We start from the raw sequence: 17,672 nt of genomic DNA, 5'->3' as shown, positions 1-17,672 counted from the left end.
ACATCATCATCTTCTTCTTCATCTTCTTCTTCTCCATTTTCCTCTTTCTTCCCAAAATCTTTGAGAGCTTGGTTCTCCATCTACAAACAGCCATTGCCCAAACCCTCTGAGCTGGAAACTCCTCTAGTATGGGCGAACTTCCACCTGCAAGCAATTGAAGAAAAAACGTCTGTGGTGCTGCCATTCTCCAAACAGCGAATTTCTTCTGTTGCTCAATACTCCCTGCATACTCCGCCATTGCCTGAGCCCTCATAGGAGTAGATGGGCGACCTCAAGACGAAGATTTTGAGCCATTTTTCAGGTCATTTGGTTCAGTAACGAGGGCGAAATCGTCAAAACTCAGTTTCAGCCTGTAGCAACTCTCCCGGGCAAAAGTGCGCACCATTTCGTCCAACCTCTGTGCTGGACCTTCTCTGGTATATGAGCTTTCTTTTGCTTCAGAAAGCCCTCTTTTCTTTGCTTTGAAGAGTGAGCTACAAGCCCTCCAAGTTCAGCTTTTCATTTTTGACAGTTTTGGACAAGTTTTGAAGATGATGCTACATAAAATGCTACTCTAGCATTTCTGGTCTTTTGAAGTTTTCAATAACTTCATTACAAGTGTTTCTTCAGTTTTGTTTTGACTTGCTAGACCTGGTTGTGATTGGAAAGTGTTTATTTCATCCACTTCTATGAAGCATGTAAAAGGAAGCATCATTGTTTGAAATCTAGTCACTACTATTTGCTACATTAAATGCTTATATTTTGAAGCATTTCAGTTGTTATTCTAAGCCCTGTAAGAGAGAAGACACTACCCAATACTTGGCTTAGAGCCTCTCATGGCTTGCTTATGCAAAATATGTGAAAAGCCAAAACATAAAGCAATGTCTTGTTATGCTACAAAGGATGAAAATGCCAACCTGACTTCCTTGTTGAAGATTGCCAAAACAATGGTTGCCAAAAAGGAAGCAACTACAGAGATCTACCCTCTCATGGCACTTTTATTTGACTCCAAGTAAAAGAAAAAGATGAAGCTCAGATACCTAAGATATGCTTCTCTACACAACTATGGAGATGACAAGATAATTGTTCTCTTGAAGGATATGACTTTCAGATCCACTTGTTCTATCATAGTACCATCTTATAAGGCACTAGACACTACCCATGTGGTAAGACCTTGCCTTGACATGGATATTTTGCCTCCACAAGATGAGGCATCCCATGAAGATTATGCATTTTAAACTCATCTCTATGTATGCTCCAGATCTCTCTTTTTATGTCAAGGTACTCAGCCTGGATAGTCCTCCTAAATGAATGAAAATAAACTATTGTGTGTTGTGTAAACACCTCTGGTCACCTTATGATGTAGGCCATGTGTATGTTTTGTTCCATGGTACCTCCTACAGACATTGTGTGCATGTACATGTAGGGGAGATAACCATTGGAAGGTCTGTTTGTATCCCTTTCTGTTTACCTTACACCCAAGGGAACCCTTGCTAGCATGAGAACCTAGCCATAGATTTATCCTTGACCACCATGAGATGGCATGAGAAACTATGAGACTAGATGTATCCTTGACATAGCCTGAGGCATCTCCTTGAGGGGGGGTTTGTTGGGATATCTCAAGGTGTATGCCTCAGGCACACCTTATGTTTCTATGTGTGAGTGCTAGAGGCACAGTTAGGTGCCCACAAGCACAGTTAGGTGGTGGAAAAGCCACATAGGATGATTGAGTGAATCTAGGAGCAGATTGAGGAGATGATTGTGGAGCTTTGAGGTCATCAGTGATGTCAGTGACCTTGTATGAGGTGCCTACTTAAGGACCTCTTTCTTCTTCATTCTATAAGCAAGTATTCTGAATTTGTGTCAACTCTACTCTTTCCTTTCAGTATTCCAACAAGTAAAGCGGAGGATTTAAAACTCTCTCTCTCTCTCTCACACACACACACACACACACACACACAAACCCTCGTGCAGCTCACTATTATTTTCCATAGAGAATGACAGTATGTGCTTCAAAATTAGGCTTTGCATTCATAATAATAGTTAGCATTCCTTCACATTTACAAGTAAAACTTGTCACAAATTTTCGAGCCGTTTAAATTCTCATTGTGAAGGCACAATATGATGTGGCAACTAATAAGATTCCATGTTGATAGGGCTACTATGTTACATGGCACGTCTATTGACCTAGTTGATAACCCATCTTAGCTAAAAGCTACCTTATCTTGAGACATGTCTTTATAGAAGCATGAAAGGATAATTATTGTTGTTGAGATGAGGCAAGAGTGATAGGATAGAATGGTGGCCTGATGAATCATGAGTCTACTAAGTGAGGAAATGAATGAACATAGGTTCGTAGAGCTTCATGTGGCTTGCATGTGTAGTTGGTGGTGGCTGAAGGTCAACGCTTAGCCTGACAAGACATAATGAAGGGGCCTAGGAGGTACTCAAAGGGTGGTTGAGGTGATGTGACCTACAAGAAAATGAAGGACCCAAGTAGCTGATTACCAGGGTGGAGCTCGATGTTGAGGAGCATGGCACAAGCTAGAGATAAAACCAAGGAGGGATGGTGTTCCTTGACTACTGGGCTACACGAGTAGTGCCTCAAAGCTAGCTGCAAAATGCCACATGTCTCATGGGAGGAGCCTAAGTTGCTTAGAGATCATGCTAGCTGATACATCACTAAGCTATGATGAGCTTGAGAAGATCCAATGTAAGTTAACAATTGCTACAAGATTTATCCTCATACTTCTTCTTGAAAGATTTCTCCTCAACTCCTTTTCTTCTTGTAAGCCCTTAAAAATCTTAAGTAAAGGCTCATTATATGTCTTTCCACAAAGTTCTCTTCCTATTCCAAAAACATGTCTTCACTCATAGAATCAGAATTTTGTCACTATAGCTCCATTTTAGGAGCTGAATAGAGGAAGGGGAAATTTCCCCATTATACAATCAATAATGGAGAGGGAACACAATGCCTCAAGAGGAGGTCTTAAACTCACACGAGGTGTAGGGCCATTTGAGACTATGATAACCACTTGAAGATTCAGATGGACAGTGTGAGAGGGAAGAGTCACAAAAGAATGATATCTATACACCATTGAAATGAAAAAAAGGATAGATATTACATCTTTACCTTTTAGTTTTAGTGTTAAGGTTTGTTCCATGAGCCCTATGTGGTCCTTTCTACATGGTCAATGTATTTCCACCATTCTCAATAAGATAATCTATCCATATGGTTATCAAGACATTGTTCATGCTTTGAGTTATTGTCGAGGGACACTTTATGTGAAGATAGCGGGAGAGAAGGAAGGAGTCTCACTTGCGGCTTTCTCACATACACAATGGGGGAATACACACAAAGGTGGAGGCTGAAAACAGTTTTCCTCTTCTTAGTTGTGTAAGCCAAAAGAGCTCTAGTACAAAGAAATAGAAGAACCCTATATGTGGGTCTCAAACCAAACTCAGCTAACTAAGGTTGCATGCCAACTGAGCCACGAACTAGAGTACATAAGGATAGCTGTCATCCAACTATTATTCATGGGTGGTGTACCAACCGCATCTGCAGCTAACAAGTCGGTGACATAAATGCACAACGGTCACCCTGGCATATCACAAGTGGATCTCGATATCTCAACACTCCCCCTCGAGCTCAATCCCAATTCCTGCACACTGAGCAGGTCCCTTAAACTTGCGCAGCTTCTCTGTGCCCAATGCCTTCGTGAATATGTCAGCTACCTGATCCTCTGTGCTGACATAAACTAGATCAATAAGACCTAGTAAAACCTCTCCCGCACATAGTGATAATGCACCTCAATGTGCTTTGTTCTAGCATGATAGAGTGGGTTATTTGCCAAGTGTTTACTGCTCATGTTGTCACAATAAATGACAACTGGCCCATCTGTAGACAGATGCATATCATAAAGTATCTTATGCAACCAAGATACCTCACATGCAACCATTGCTGCACCCCTGTACTCAACCTCTGTGCTCGACAAGGCAACTGTAGGCTATTTCTTGCTGCTCCAAGTGACTGCAGCACTCCTAAAAGAGAACACATATCCACTAGTAGATCATCTATCTGAAATACTACCAGCCCAATCATCATCAATGTATCCATGCAACTGAATCTGAACCCCAGCCTCATAAAATAGTCCATACTGCAATGTGGACTTCACATACCTGAGTATGCATCTAGCCGCATCCAAATGCGGTTTCCTTGGAGCCTGCATAAACTGACTTACCAATCCAACAGCATAGCTCAAATTTGGCCTGGTAATAGTCATATAAATCAAACTTCCTACTATGCATCTGTACATAGTAAGTTCTTCCAAAAGCTCACTTGCAGCTGCGCTCAGCTTCACATTCTGCTCCAAAGGAACTGAAATAGGCTTATAGCCTGTCATTCCATATTTGGACAGCATGTCCAATCCATACTGCCTCTACAAGAGCCGTATCCCACTTGGTGATCTAATCACCTCAATGCCCAAGAAATAATGCAGCTCTCCCAATCCTTCATCTCAAACTTTTGCTTCAATAGCATTTTCACATGAAGGATATCTTCATCACTATCACCTGTGATGATCAAATCATCAACATAAAGGACAAGCAGCATAATGCCTTTCTCTGTTTTTCTAACATAAAGTGAGAAATCTGCCTTGGAAATCTGAAAGCCAATAGTGACAAGATACTGTCCTATCTCGTCAACCATGCTCTAGGTGCTTGCTTCAAGCTATAGAAAGCTTTCTTCAACCTGCAAACAAACTCAGGATGAACAGCATGAACATAACCTGGTGGCTGCTCCATAAGGACCTCTTCTTGCAAATCACCATGCAAGAAGGCATTCTTTACATCCATCTGATGTAAAGACCATCCCTTTGATGCAGCCATAGCAATGACTACTCTTACGGTTGCCATCCTTGCAACTGTATTGAATGTTTCTTCGTAATCAATGCCATATGTCTGTGCATACCCCTTGACAACTAATCTTGCCTTGTATCTGTTCACAGAACCATCTGCATTGTGCTTCACCTTATAAACCCACTTACAGCCAATTGCAGGCTTGTCTTTAGGCAAAGACACCAATTCCCATGTAGCATTTGCTTCCAAGGCATCCATTTCTTCATCCATGGCTTTCTCCCATTTTTCTTTTCCCATGGCTTGCTCAAAAGAAGTGGGCTCTAGTTCCTGTATCACTTTGACCATATAGGCATAGTGAATGGCTATAAATCCATCATATTACAGCCTATCCACAGGATACCTAGCTCTGGTAGACCTGCGCAAAATAGGCTCACTTCCAGGTGCTCTCAAAACATCCCTTGTCTTCCTTACTCCAGGTGTAACAACAGAAGGAATACCCAACTCATCATCAATGCTCTGTTCTAAGCCACTGGATTCACCATCCACATAAGAGTGACCTGCATTCACATCAAACATGGGCTGATCTACCTTCTCTTTTCCTTTTTGTGATACCTGCGTATCACTATCTGCATCGCTTTGAGGAGATTCTCCTAATCTCAATCTGCCTGTCCATGGCGAAGTATGTGAACCACTACTAGAGGACACTGCAGGTCCCCTAATATTCTAATATTTTGTGATTGCTGCTGTGAATTCTGTGCAGCATTACCATTTTGTGCATCTACATGATCAATCACATGTACTGGTTTATACCAGCTGCTCATCTCATCAAAAACGACATCTCTGCTCACTGTAAACTTATGAGTAGAAGGGTTATAGCATCTATACCCTTTCTGCTGCAGAGAATAACCAATAAAGATGCACTTCTCAGCTTTTGGATCCAACTTGGACCTCAACTCATCTGGCACATGAACATAGGCAATGCAACCAAAAATTTTCAAATGAGAAATATCTGGTTTCCTACCAGTATACATCTCCTCTTTCGTCATGCCATGTATTGCTGCAGTGGGAGTCCTGTTCATGTAAACTGCTGTAGCAACTGCTTCAGCCCAATAATAATCTGGTAGGTCTTTTTTATTTAGCATGGCCCGAGATACCTCTCCAATATGCCCGTTTTTCCTTTCTACAAGTCCATTTTGCTGTGGGGTATGACTGCATGAACATTGCTGCTTTATGCCATGCTCCTGTAGAAACCTTGCAAACTCATTTGAGAGGTACTCTCCCCCTCCATTTGATCTTAGGCATTTTATTTGCAGGCCCGTTTCTTTTTCAACCATAGCTTTGAAAGCTTTGAAATGCCCAAACACTTCACTTTTCTTTTTCATAAAATACACCCAAACTTTTCTGTTGTAGTCGTCAATAAAAGTGACAAAATAATGACAGCCTCCAATAGATGCAGCTTTAGTAGTCCACACATTAGAGTGGATTAATTCCAATGGCTTCTTACTCTCTTGAACATGCCTAGGAAATGGTTTCCTTGCCTGTTTTCCAAATTGATAGGCTTCACATACCTTATGCAGTTCTGTAACCTTGAATTTAGGCAATCCTGCAACAATATTTTGGGCCTGCATTGATTTACGTCGCTGTACATTAACATGGCCAATGCGTTTATGCCAGATATCAATATCTGCAACTACACTGGTCCCATGTGCAAACATTGCTGCACTCAATTCAGGTATGTCCGCATCCAACGTAAACATCCTGCCCTTCTTTCTTCCTTTTGCTATCAAGCGACCGTTATTTTTTATATCCTCAACAAAGCATCCATGAGGATTAAATCTAACCTGCAAGCCCTGCTCAACCATTTGACCAACAGAAACCAGGTTCTTGGTGATATTCGGGACATGAAATACATCGGACAAGTATTTCTTTTTCCCATCCTTCATAGACAAAGGAATTTTACCAATCTGCACAATAGGATGTGCAGTATCATCACCAATCTCCACAAATCCTAGTTTTTCCATTTTCCTTGCGTCCTGCATCCATTCTGCATGACCTGTCATGTGGTTTGATGCACCCGAGTCAACATACCACACATCATTGCTTTCTTCTGCACTTGTCACAGAATTGGTCATGTGCTGCACCATAAACAAATGCTCATTTCTGTCATCACCCTGTCTACTAGAGGATGCATAATTGCCTTGCTGCAATTTTTCATTCATAATGTCATTCTGTTTTTTGTAGCAGTCTTTAGCCATATGACCCATTTTACCACAATAGTAGCATTCAACATTGTTGTTTGCATTTTGGCCTCTCTGCCATCCACCACGACGTCTTTGGCTCCCCCTGCCTCTAGAGTTAACACGTCCTCCTCCATAGGACTGGTTTTCTTGAGTTTGTTGCATATTCTGATTTCTACCACGGCCTCCAGATCGGCCTGCTCTACCTCTGCCTCTACCTCTTCCAACATTTGAGTAGAAGACAGTTTCTTTTGAAGTTCCTCCTGAAGAAGATGCACCACCATTTCTCTGCTCTTCAGAAATTAAAAGAGCAAACAACTCCTCAAAATCAGGATATTTTTCACGGACGGCAATGGATGTCCGGAACTGTGCATAATCCTTTCCTAGACCATTCAAGGTCACAGAAACTAAATCATCATCTTCCACTGGCAACCCAATGGAAGCAAGTGGATCTGCAATTTTCTTCACCTTCATGTGGTAGTCATTGATGCTCATATTTTCTGTCTGCACATTGTGCAACTCTTGCTTGAGCTGCATTTTCTTGGCTTGCGTATTTGTGCTGTACATTTTGGCCAAAGTATCCCATGCCTCCTTTGGTGTACTTGCATCCTGAATATGCACAATCATAGAATCTGAAATACTGATAGACAGCCAGTACATAACTTTTTTGGATCTCTCATGCCATCCTTTAAATTCCTGCATTTTCTGTTGATTGGGAACATTAGGAAGAACTGGTTCTTCTTCATTTCCTGTAATAAACTCCCAATAGCCTTTTCCCATAAGGAAATTCATCATTCTAAACTTCCATGCTTGGAAAGTGTTCTTGTCAGGCTTTTCAGTGACAATCTGTGAAAGAGAATCAGACACCATTATAGAACACTGCAAAATATTCTGTCATTGCAAAAAACAAAGCTTCTGTCTCACACGGGCAAATCTACAAAACTGATGAAAGTGGTATTTGACCACACAGTCACTTCCTAGTGACGATTTTGCATCAACAGGCAATAAGGATGAATTTGTAACTCCCAGTATCTCTGCGCATAGGCATACGATGCAATTTCTGCGGCAACTTTCCACTGACCTGCAGAACAGTGCTCGCACAGCAAAAACAGGGCCTTTTTCTCAGTGCTTGCAGAGAACTTGCGCCTCCAAAACGGGCCCCGAAATGGCCTCAAGTTAGAAAAATAAAGTCACGCAGGGATTTTCCCTGTCCCGCAGCATATATTGCCCTCTCGCCACACCGCGAAGGGCATCTCAATCTGAGACAATGCACTCTCGCACTTTCCGGCTGTGCTACCTGCAGAGATTTGCTCCCAAACTCGAAAAAGGAAAGCAACACTGGTCCTCTTACCAGGACAGTGCGAACTTGGTTTGCTTTCTTAAGCTCCTTACCACGGACCAGCAGGCTCTGATACCATGTAAAGATAGTGGGAGAGAAGGAAGGAGTCTCACTTGCGGCTTTCTCACATACACAATGGGGGAACACACAGAAAGGTGGAGGCTGAAAATAGTTTTCCTCTTCTTAGTTGTGAAATCCAAAAGAACTCTAGTACAAAGAAATAGAAGAACCCTATATGTGGGTCTCAAACCAAACTCAGCTAACTAAGGTGGCATACTAACTGAGCCACGAACTAGAGTACATAAGGATAGCTGTCATCCAGCTATTATTCATGGGCGGTGTACCAACCGCATCTGCAGCTAACAAGTCGGTGACATAAATGCACAATAGTCACCCTAGCATATCACGAGTGTAGCTCGATATCTCAACACTTTATGCTTTGTCTCTTTACAGTTGTACAATTGTTTTACCTTTTGAATTGATCTTGTGAGCCATCACTTGTGTTTTTCAAAGCTTTACTAAACGTCTCTTTCAAAGTTTTCTTTTTTAATTTTTTTAATAAAATGAGATCTTTCAAAATTTTGTTCAATAGATCTTTAGCTACTGCTTTTGATCCTTCTCAAATAACTTCATGATATATAACTAAATTGGATATATAAATCAATTAAGTCTTCTAGACCTTTGTTTTATAGAACTTTCAAAGGCTTTTCACAAAACAAGGTCTACACTAAAGTGCTCAAAGGGAAATTAAATATATTCTTGTTGAAGTTGCAAGAAGGATTGAGCAAGTGAAGCAAAAGAGAGTGTTTATTCAAGAGAGATAGGCCCAATATATAGGCACAAGTTACATCCAGTAGTGACATCATACGTGAGCTCAGTAAAGCATCTAGGTCCACAAATTTCTCAATCAGTTCCATGATTCTCTCAATCACACACCACACACCTAGATTCACTCAATCACACCCACTAACACCTATCCAGGCACACCATGTGTTCACATACTCACAACCTTAGACCTTAGGACTCTAGATCCCATTATATCAATTTGTCCTTTATTCCTCCCCACAAATTGATTACCTCAACCCTAGCAGTAGTCCATGGGAAACTTCATGGCTTTTGCCCACCTCTAGTGGAAACACACATGATCCACAACCTAGTACTCACTCTAGTTGCATCAGCAGTAGACTCATTTGGGCATCCTCATCCCAACTGATCTCACTTTGACTTTGGTTTGTTGGTTTACAATTGGGAGATAGACAATGACTATGCATGGGAACACCCTTAGATCTAATAAGGTAACACATAAGACTAACAATCATTTGAGGTGGACATCCCAAGGTAGAGAACCCTTATTGACCACACACACAAAAACATTCTAAGTGGAAGATGTGGGGAAGTACCCCCCTTTGATGGCATATCTTGTCCTTTTCCTTCTTCTCTTCCAAGATACCATAGTGTGAGGTTCATTGTCATTGGAGAGGTTCTTGGTGTAGCTAATCTTGTAGCTCCTTTGCTCTTTGTCCTTCTCTACACTCTTTAATGTATATTGTCCATATTCTGCAATACAAGATCCTTGTAGTGCTTCACCTTCTTTGAGTGTCCAAGCCTTAAAAAGATTTTGTGAATCATATGGACTGAAGAGGGTCTTACCACTTGTCATGCAAGGGCAGTGTCTACTCTTGTACAAGACGTGGTCATGATTGTATGGCAAGGTATGGTCAACCAAATGCAAGTACATTTCATACATCATGAAAGATACTAAAACCATAACTAAGGCATCTTTAAAATAAGAATCATAATGGTTGTAGTTGAAACCTTTGTTCCAATCATATCCATTGGAAATCATCATGCAAGCCATGATATATTCTTCCTTCATGAAAGCTCTTGTCATAGTCAACCCACACTAGTCAACTAGTCAACTAGTCAACAAGATAGTATGACTCGAAATCCACTTCAAAGTATCATAACCTCAATCCTCAGTTCATAAAAGATGAAAAATGCATTCAACTGAACCTCAAAAGTAATCTATGAATCTCTGATCTGTACTTTAACTCCTCAAGCATCAACTTAGCATTTAATGTAGCATTTATTTTCAAAAAAAGTCAAGAAATGCTTGCAAAAATAGAGTAACCTTGGAGGATTGCTACCTCACTCCACAAAGCATCAAGCATAGTGCATTTGCTATGCAATTAAAGGTATTTGGAATTATAAGACTCAGTGCAATTCTTAGGCCAAATGAAGCTTCACACTTCCAGGGGTAGCAGCATCTTCTCCACCTCTAAAAACATGTCTTCTTCAAAACCCGCCGACTGGTTTTTCTTTAGTTTCTCCTCATTCCCTCAACCATTTGCCCTCAAAATTCAGTAGCAGGTAGCCCATAGGGTTGCCTAAGTGCAGCTCAAACCGTTTTTGAAATGGTGGCTCCAGTAAGCTGTATCAACAAAAATGGCGTGGGATGAAGCGGGTATCTCTTCTGAATAGGTCTTCCTTAGATAAATAAAAAGTAGAATCTTAGAAACTTAGGGTCACAACCTAGCCTAAGATTATGAACTTGTTATGATACGAGTAGAGTAAAAACGCATACATCTTCTTTTATATGCCTCAAGGAATTCCCTTCTCCATGAAGTATGGGTCAAGACTCATCAAAGTAAAGGATACATTCTCTCTTTCTTATTTTTCAACATATTCTCTCCTTTTTTAACTTTAACCATGCACTATACCTTCTTTCTATCTTGGTGCTCACTCATGCTTGCTTCGTGTATCACCAACATTATTCCTTTCATTTGTGTATGTCTCATTCTTCTAAAAGCTCTTTCACTTTTCTATTTTACCACTCTATTACTAATTTGGCTCACTTCATAATCACTCATTATATTTTATGCACTTTTAAAAAATCATGAAAACTATGCCAACTAGAGGTTGTAGCATTTTTTTTCCATCATCATGCTAGTTCATGCAGTCTTGGAGAGTTATTGAGGAGTTTCAATTTGTTTGGATAGAAGGCATTGAGTGCAAAGTATTGGAGGTTAGAGCATTGTGATTGGGAGTAGGACCTGCGAGCTAAAAATCCATGGTTGGAGTCTCTTAATGTGAACAAATGGTTCAATCAAAAGTCTACGGAGTTTGAATCATAAGCTTTGGTAGGACCTGCGAACTAAAAATCCATGGTTGGAGTCTCTTAATGTGAACAAATGGTTCAATCGAAAGTCTACGGAGTTTGAATCATAAGCTTTGATAGGTTAGAATTTGAAGATATGTATACGACAACTTGTAATGTCTACCATATGAGAGCTTGATGAAAGCCTGAGTAATGACGCATCATCTAGGAGTAGCATGTGGATGGTGATCCTCATAGCTTCATGGTTTGCCTAGTTAGTGTGGTTCATGGTTTGCTTAGTTGTCTAATTGCAGAGACTCATTGGTTCATACAAAACCTTTGGCTGGACATAGAGATTTCATTGGACCATGCAAGGAAGCTTTGTAGCAATTGGCTAGGCTATGCATGCATGTGGCATAGGTTTAAGTGGATGTCTGGTGTGGAGACTTCATGAAAGTTGTAGGGGTATCAAACTGAGGTGATTTCTACCAATACATATATGTGATTATGCCAATTCAATTGGTCTCTTTGTCGCGGTCATGAGCCAGTGTGCCATGCGCCCTTAGATAGTCTTGTCTTGTTCATTGAGCAACTGCTCCTTGAGGTCATTAGGGTCCATAGATCAACAAAGTTTTCATTGTAATACTGCAACAAGGCTGGTTAGTATGAGCTACTAGTTGATTGTCCTAGACTAAGTTGAGTCCTTAGTCGAGTCTACATGCTATTGTATCTGCCAACAAACTTGGTAGAGGTAAGGCAAGGTCTTTGATTGCGTCGATTGATTATATGAATAGAAGTGTTTTGGTTTATCTTGGTTGATTCTACAACTGCATGCTTTATCATTGCATGTACATTCAATCTGTGTATATGTGAAAAGTGAATCTCCTTGAAGAACATTCTGCAATTGCTAACATAGCAATCAATGGTAAGGAAAATATACCCAAAAATCGTAGCGACATTCAAGAGCCAAAGCCAGGTCATTTCCTAGACGAGATAGTTTGGAGCATGTATTGCAAATGAAATAGCAAAATTTTGATAATGATCCTACTTTGCAAACCTACTAAGCTATGACCTCAAAGTTGGGAGTTGAAATGGTGATGATTTAGGAGGACAATAGTGGCGAATTGGATAAAGAATCTCTGTCTCAAGAGACACCACTAGAGAAGTAGAGGAGACCTTTTTTTGAAAACAAGTAGAAAAGGGTCATGCCTCTAGAAGTTGACTAGCATGCTAGGTTAAAAAGAGCACAGGAGAAGGAGAGCCCCCGAATGGAAGGTGTGAGGCCGTTGATCTATGATGATTGCAAAAGCCTGAGTGAATGGGAAGATGGAAGTGCTCCAAAGACTGAGCACCAAGTGAAATGAAAGATGTCTTTGAAAAACTTATTGTTGTCACAAGCCAGTTAGGCTTCAAGAAGAGTGTCTCCCTCTAGCAGGCCATTGCTACTATCGTTCACAAGCTTGTAGGGTGGATTATAGGGAATCCATTGTGTCATGCTATCTTATCTCCCTCCTCCTAGCTTTGACAGCCTACATATTCCTAGCCAACATCCAAAATGCCAACAAACCCTTTAAAGTGAGTGGAATAATTAGATTATTTTTTGATGCTTTTATATTTTCATTGTAATTCATGATATTAAAATTTTGGAATTTTTTTATAAAAATTTTGGAAAAAATTAATGCACTCATCTAGATTTGAACCTAGAGATCAAATCTGCATGAAGCATGCAACCGTATGTGTGGCTGCACACTAATCCAACCCCTAGGATCAGATTAGCATCTATATGATCGCTAATCCAATCCTAGGGATCGAATTTTAGCATGCGATCTTGTGGAAGGCTGCATGCTAATTTGATCCCCAAGATTGGATTAACGTGCTTTGTCATGCTAATATGATCCCGAGGATCGTATTAGCATGCAATCCATTTGGTTTTACATACTAAACCAATCTCGAGAATCAAATTAGCATGCATCACATGCTAATCTAGTCCCTAGGATTGGTTTAGTATGGAAAACCAAATGGATTGCACACTAATTCAATCTCAAGGATCGAATTAGCAAACCAGCTTATTCCCCTTTAGGGCCTCTTTGGAATTGTTTAGCACTGCAAACATTTTGGTCTTGATCCTTGGGAGAATCTACCATGATTTGCATGCTTGTCTGATCCTGGGGATTGAACAAGCATGAATTTGCTTGCCAATCCAATTCTAGGGATCAGATAAGCATGAGAGACGGTGTGTTGTTACACACATATCCGAACCTTGGGATTGGATTTGATGGATTACTTCAGTTTTGTGATCCTCTTTACGATTTTTCTACTTTTTTCATGAGAATTTTAGGAAAATTTGTGTGGTAGTTCCCTCTCCACTTCCTATTGTGTAGCTCTAGAAGAATTTATTGTGCTATGGTAAAGCCCCACAAAGATGATTTCCAAAAGGAAAATATTAAGCCTGTAAACTTGCACATGGTTGAGAAAGGGTCATTGCCTTTATGAGCAGCTTCTTATCTTGTGTGTATGTGTGTGTGTATATATATATATATATATGAATCATTGTAGATAAGGACAGATAAGGCCTTATGGTCTTATTCAAGGATTTGGATCAATATATCTTGAAAATTAATTGCCTTTGGATAATGCTTGGAGGTTTTTAGTCTCAAATTCAAAAACACCATGCTAATTCTATTCAAAAGAAGAGAAGTGCCATTGCTCACCACCACCACTATTGAATGCTATTTAGCATGCTAATTAGCACCCCATCATGTATTGTTGCATTCATGCTAACTAGACTCGTGGTAGTCTAACTAGCACTATAGTATGCTAGCTTGGAATAAGAGAGCACAAATTCAAGCTACATTACCCAATCCATGAGGATCAAACACTCTTTATTGATTTATTTATTCCATGCTAGCTACCTATGGTATGCTAAGTTTGTTATTGTTACAGTAGTATGCTAATTTGTTTCAAGTAACTTTCTACTTTGCTAACTAACCCTCTGTACATTGACTGCAAGTGGTAAATCCATCCCTGATGCTTTTTCTCCATGGACAAGTATGTCAACACAAAGTAATGCTGCAAAATCATTGTAGCCTGAGAAGCATGGCATAGAAGGGAGTGCAGAAGGTAAATTGTCTAATGAACAGGATGGAGTGGGCAAGAGAAGTCAGGGTGTGGAGGAGAGAGAGAAAGTAGAGGATACCTTTTGTGCATCTAAACAAGGTATACCTAGCCTTCACAATTGTCTGGATACCAAAGCGAACACAATAGGAATAGGCGATGATAAATTTGAAGCTCAGCTTGATGTGTCAGACCTCGATGCCCTAGTTGATGTTGCACTTAAATACATAGATATTCCCATTGTTGAGGGTGGTACAGAACAAAAAACTAAGGATGTTGATGATAATGTCCCTCTAGCAAGCCTTACGTTGAAAAATATCTTATTGAATAAGAAATCATGTGATGTTGGCCCTTCCATTTCTGATATTTTTGAGCAATCTCAAGGCCAAGCAAGTTCTCCAAATTTCAATGTGAAATCCCAAAAATTGCAAGTGATGTTGGTGGCAGCAAAGGGTCTGACAGCTGAAATGGTCGATAACCTCGTGAAAGATCTTACAGCTACAGGATATGTGCCAGAGGATATTATTGACATGGATTTCCAAGATGACTCTCCCTTGGGTCACCTGCTAAAAAAGTTGTCGAGGAAGAAGGGACATGATCACTTGAGTCGAGCATCTCTTGCAAAGAGTGAGCTGCACAGCAGGTGCAACAACCAACACAAACTCCAAACCCCCCAAACCTCATGCATGCAAGAAACTATGAGGTCCATAGTTTCTTGCATGATAGCTAAATTCTTTTTGCTCCTGGCTATCTCTTTAATTTGGATAGATCCCCACCTCATGAAGTACCACAACGGTCTTGGACTCTATTTTGTAGACTGGATATGTAATGAAAGGTCTCCCTTTTCTTTTCATGCATGAGTTCCAATTTTGTGCTATTGTAAACCGGATATAAATGAAAGATCTCCCTTTTCTTTTTATGCACTACTTACCAATTTTTGTTTTTGCTTAAGTATGTTGGATTTTATTTAATCAGATCCATAGACCAAGTTTGTTAAATAGGGTTGGTAAACTTTGTTTGCAGGATGCTTTATTCCTACTGGTTGTACGTTAGTTATGTGGCTGCCTCTGTCTCTATGTATTGTAGTTGACTGGTTAGTAGGGGGTTTAATGCATATTGTTTGGGTACCTCAAATATTGTGTTTGGCATACTTCAAAGCAATCCTACCTCATAATTGGCTTCAACTTATACACATATGGACAGTTGTCCACACTATTGTCTCCTAGGCCTACGAAGGAAATACAGATGCCACGACAGAAAATACCAAGGTCACCCGAAGAAGAAATGGAAGAGATATTGTGCGTGCCACCTTCCTTGGAACATGTTGTTTGGGATATAACTACTAACTAGCATACATCAAACAGTGTAGCACATTGTTAACTAGAATACTTCTAACAGTTTTATACACTATTAACTTTAACCCTATCTTATGGAACACTAGCATATTGTTACAAAAGATGAACATAAAAGATACATTTATAACTAGCACCTTGCTAAGTAGATAACTCACAAACAAGGCATTAAAAGTAGTTTCAACACTAATAAGGTTCATATCAAATCCCAAAGGTCATGCATCGTAACTTTTTGGGGTGATTTTGTACATTCTCCTTCTTTTTGGCATACGCTCCATGGGTATCTTGATGGAATGTACAAGATTTGAAAGTATGTGGAAAAGGGCTGCTTGTTATCTAGTTTGAAGGAGTATGAATCCACTTGCTTGCAGTACAACCCTTTCACAACATAAGAACCTTTATCAATCACATTCTTCCATTCATCAATGTATCCCTTTTCTAACTTTTCCTTTACTACAATGCAATTGATAAGGTAAAAATATGCATCCTCAGCATTCATCTGGTTGTTACATCTGGATTTACCACAAAAGTGTCACTAACACACAAAGCGCTACTTAACACATAATAGTGGCCTTCATACATGACACTACCATATCCATTCCCCTCATCTGCATTGGCCTCAGCATCATCAGGTAGTGGCACCATAGCCTGATAAGCCTAGGGCTGCACATGGGCCTTGTTAATATAGCTGTTCCATTGTGAATGCATGGCGCATGCTTCTTATAAGCATGCCAATGATCTTGCTTCCAAGGTAGTTGGATCCGTTGGGCTATGACCACAAAATGCATGCAAGGAGTGAGACTTGAAATACTCTCACAATTCCACTTCATCTCTCTGTTTATATCTCCCAGTTTAATCTCCCAAAACACACGGCTGCATTCCCTTTCTTTTGAAGGATATGCTACGTTTCTCTGTGAGAAGTCTTGTAGAAAAGTAACCACATCAGCTGCACATTTCAAGACAGGACCATTGAATTGCTCAAGTGTCAATATTATTTTTACCATGGCTCCAGCACCATCATGCTCTCCCTTGCCATGCTCTGATCCAAAAAAGAACTAGCTCTCGTCTCCATCCCTATCAGTTCGACATATCTTGTAACAAAATAGAATGGCCTAGCAGCCTTAAACTGTGAGGTTGCACCATCTAACCAAACCCAATGTCTTTTTGGAGCAACACCCTATTTTTGTAGCCAATCACACTACAACATAAAGCAAATGTTGGACCAACAATGTGTTATGGACTAGATCTCATTTTGCTCCTTGAATGCATAATTCTCTACAAAATCTACAACTAAAATAACCACAGCATCCGGAAATTGATGTATGCAGTTCTTGAATTATTATTCTTGCCATTGGGCTACATAGTTATGTGTGATGAAGACCTTGAGCTTGGTCTTCAAGAGTTGAAGAAACTCCAATCATGGCATGTCTTTGTTCAAAAGAACTTTTCTCTTTTTCTTGTTTCCATGCTTAACTTTTAAATACCTTTATAGACAAGGTCTTGCCCCCCTTTTCCATCTCCATGAAGCACGTTTTCAACTTCTTCAAACCACATGTTTTGCACTCTCCCATGAGACACTTTCTATTATTAAAAGTTGTATTAGTCTCCTTTAGGCAAAGCATTAGCTCCCATAGATGTGTCCTACCTTTGAAAGTGTGACATGAAGCCAAGTAGCCAGTGCTTGTGCCATCATCTGT

At 40.2% G+C, this 17,672-nt stretch overlaps 1 pseudogene; it reads right to left on the bottom strand.

Moving 5' to 3' along the window:
• Positions 1–16,190: 16,190 nt before the first annotated feature.
• Positions 16,191–16,683, bottom strand: LOC147879322 (uncharacterized; annotated as a pseudogene).
• Between the last annotated feature and the right edge of the window lie 989 nt (positions 16,684–17,672).

The sequence above is a fragment of the Dipteris shenzhenensis genome, unplaced genomic scaffold (assembly GCF_047967505.1).
Source record: "Dipteris shenzhenensis isolate YYH24624 ecotype China unplaced genomic scaffold, Dip_SZ_1.0 scaf0047, whole genome shotgun sequence".
In the NCBI taxonomy this organism is placed as follows: Eukaryota; Viridiplantae; Streptophyta; class Polypodiopsida; order Gleicheniales; family Dipteridaceae; genus Dipteris; species Dipteris shenzhenensis.
Note: the sequence above shows the minus strand (reverse complement) of the source record. Positions and strands in the feature narration are given on the sequence as shown.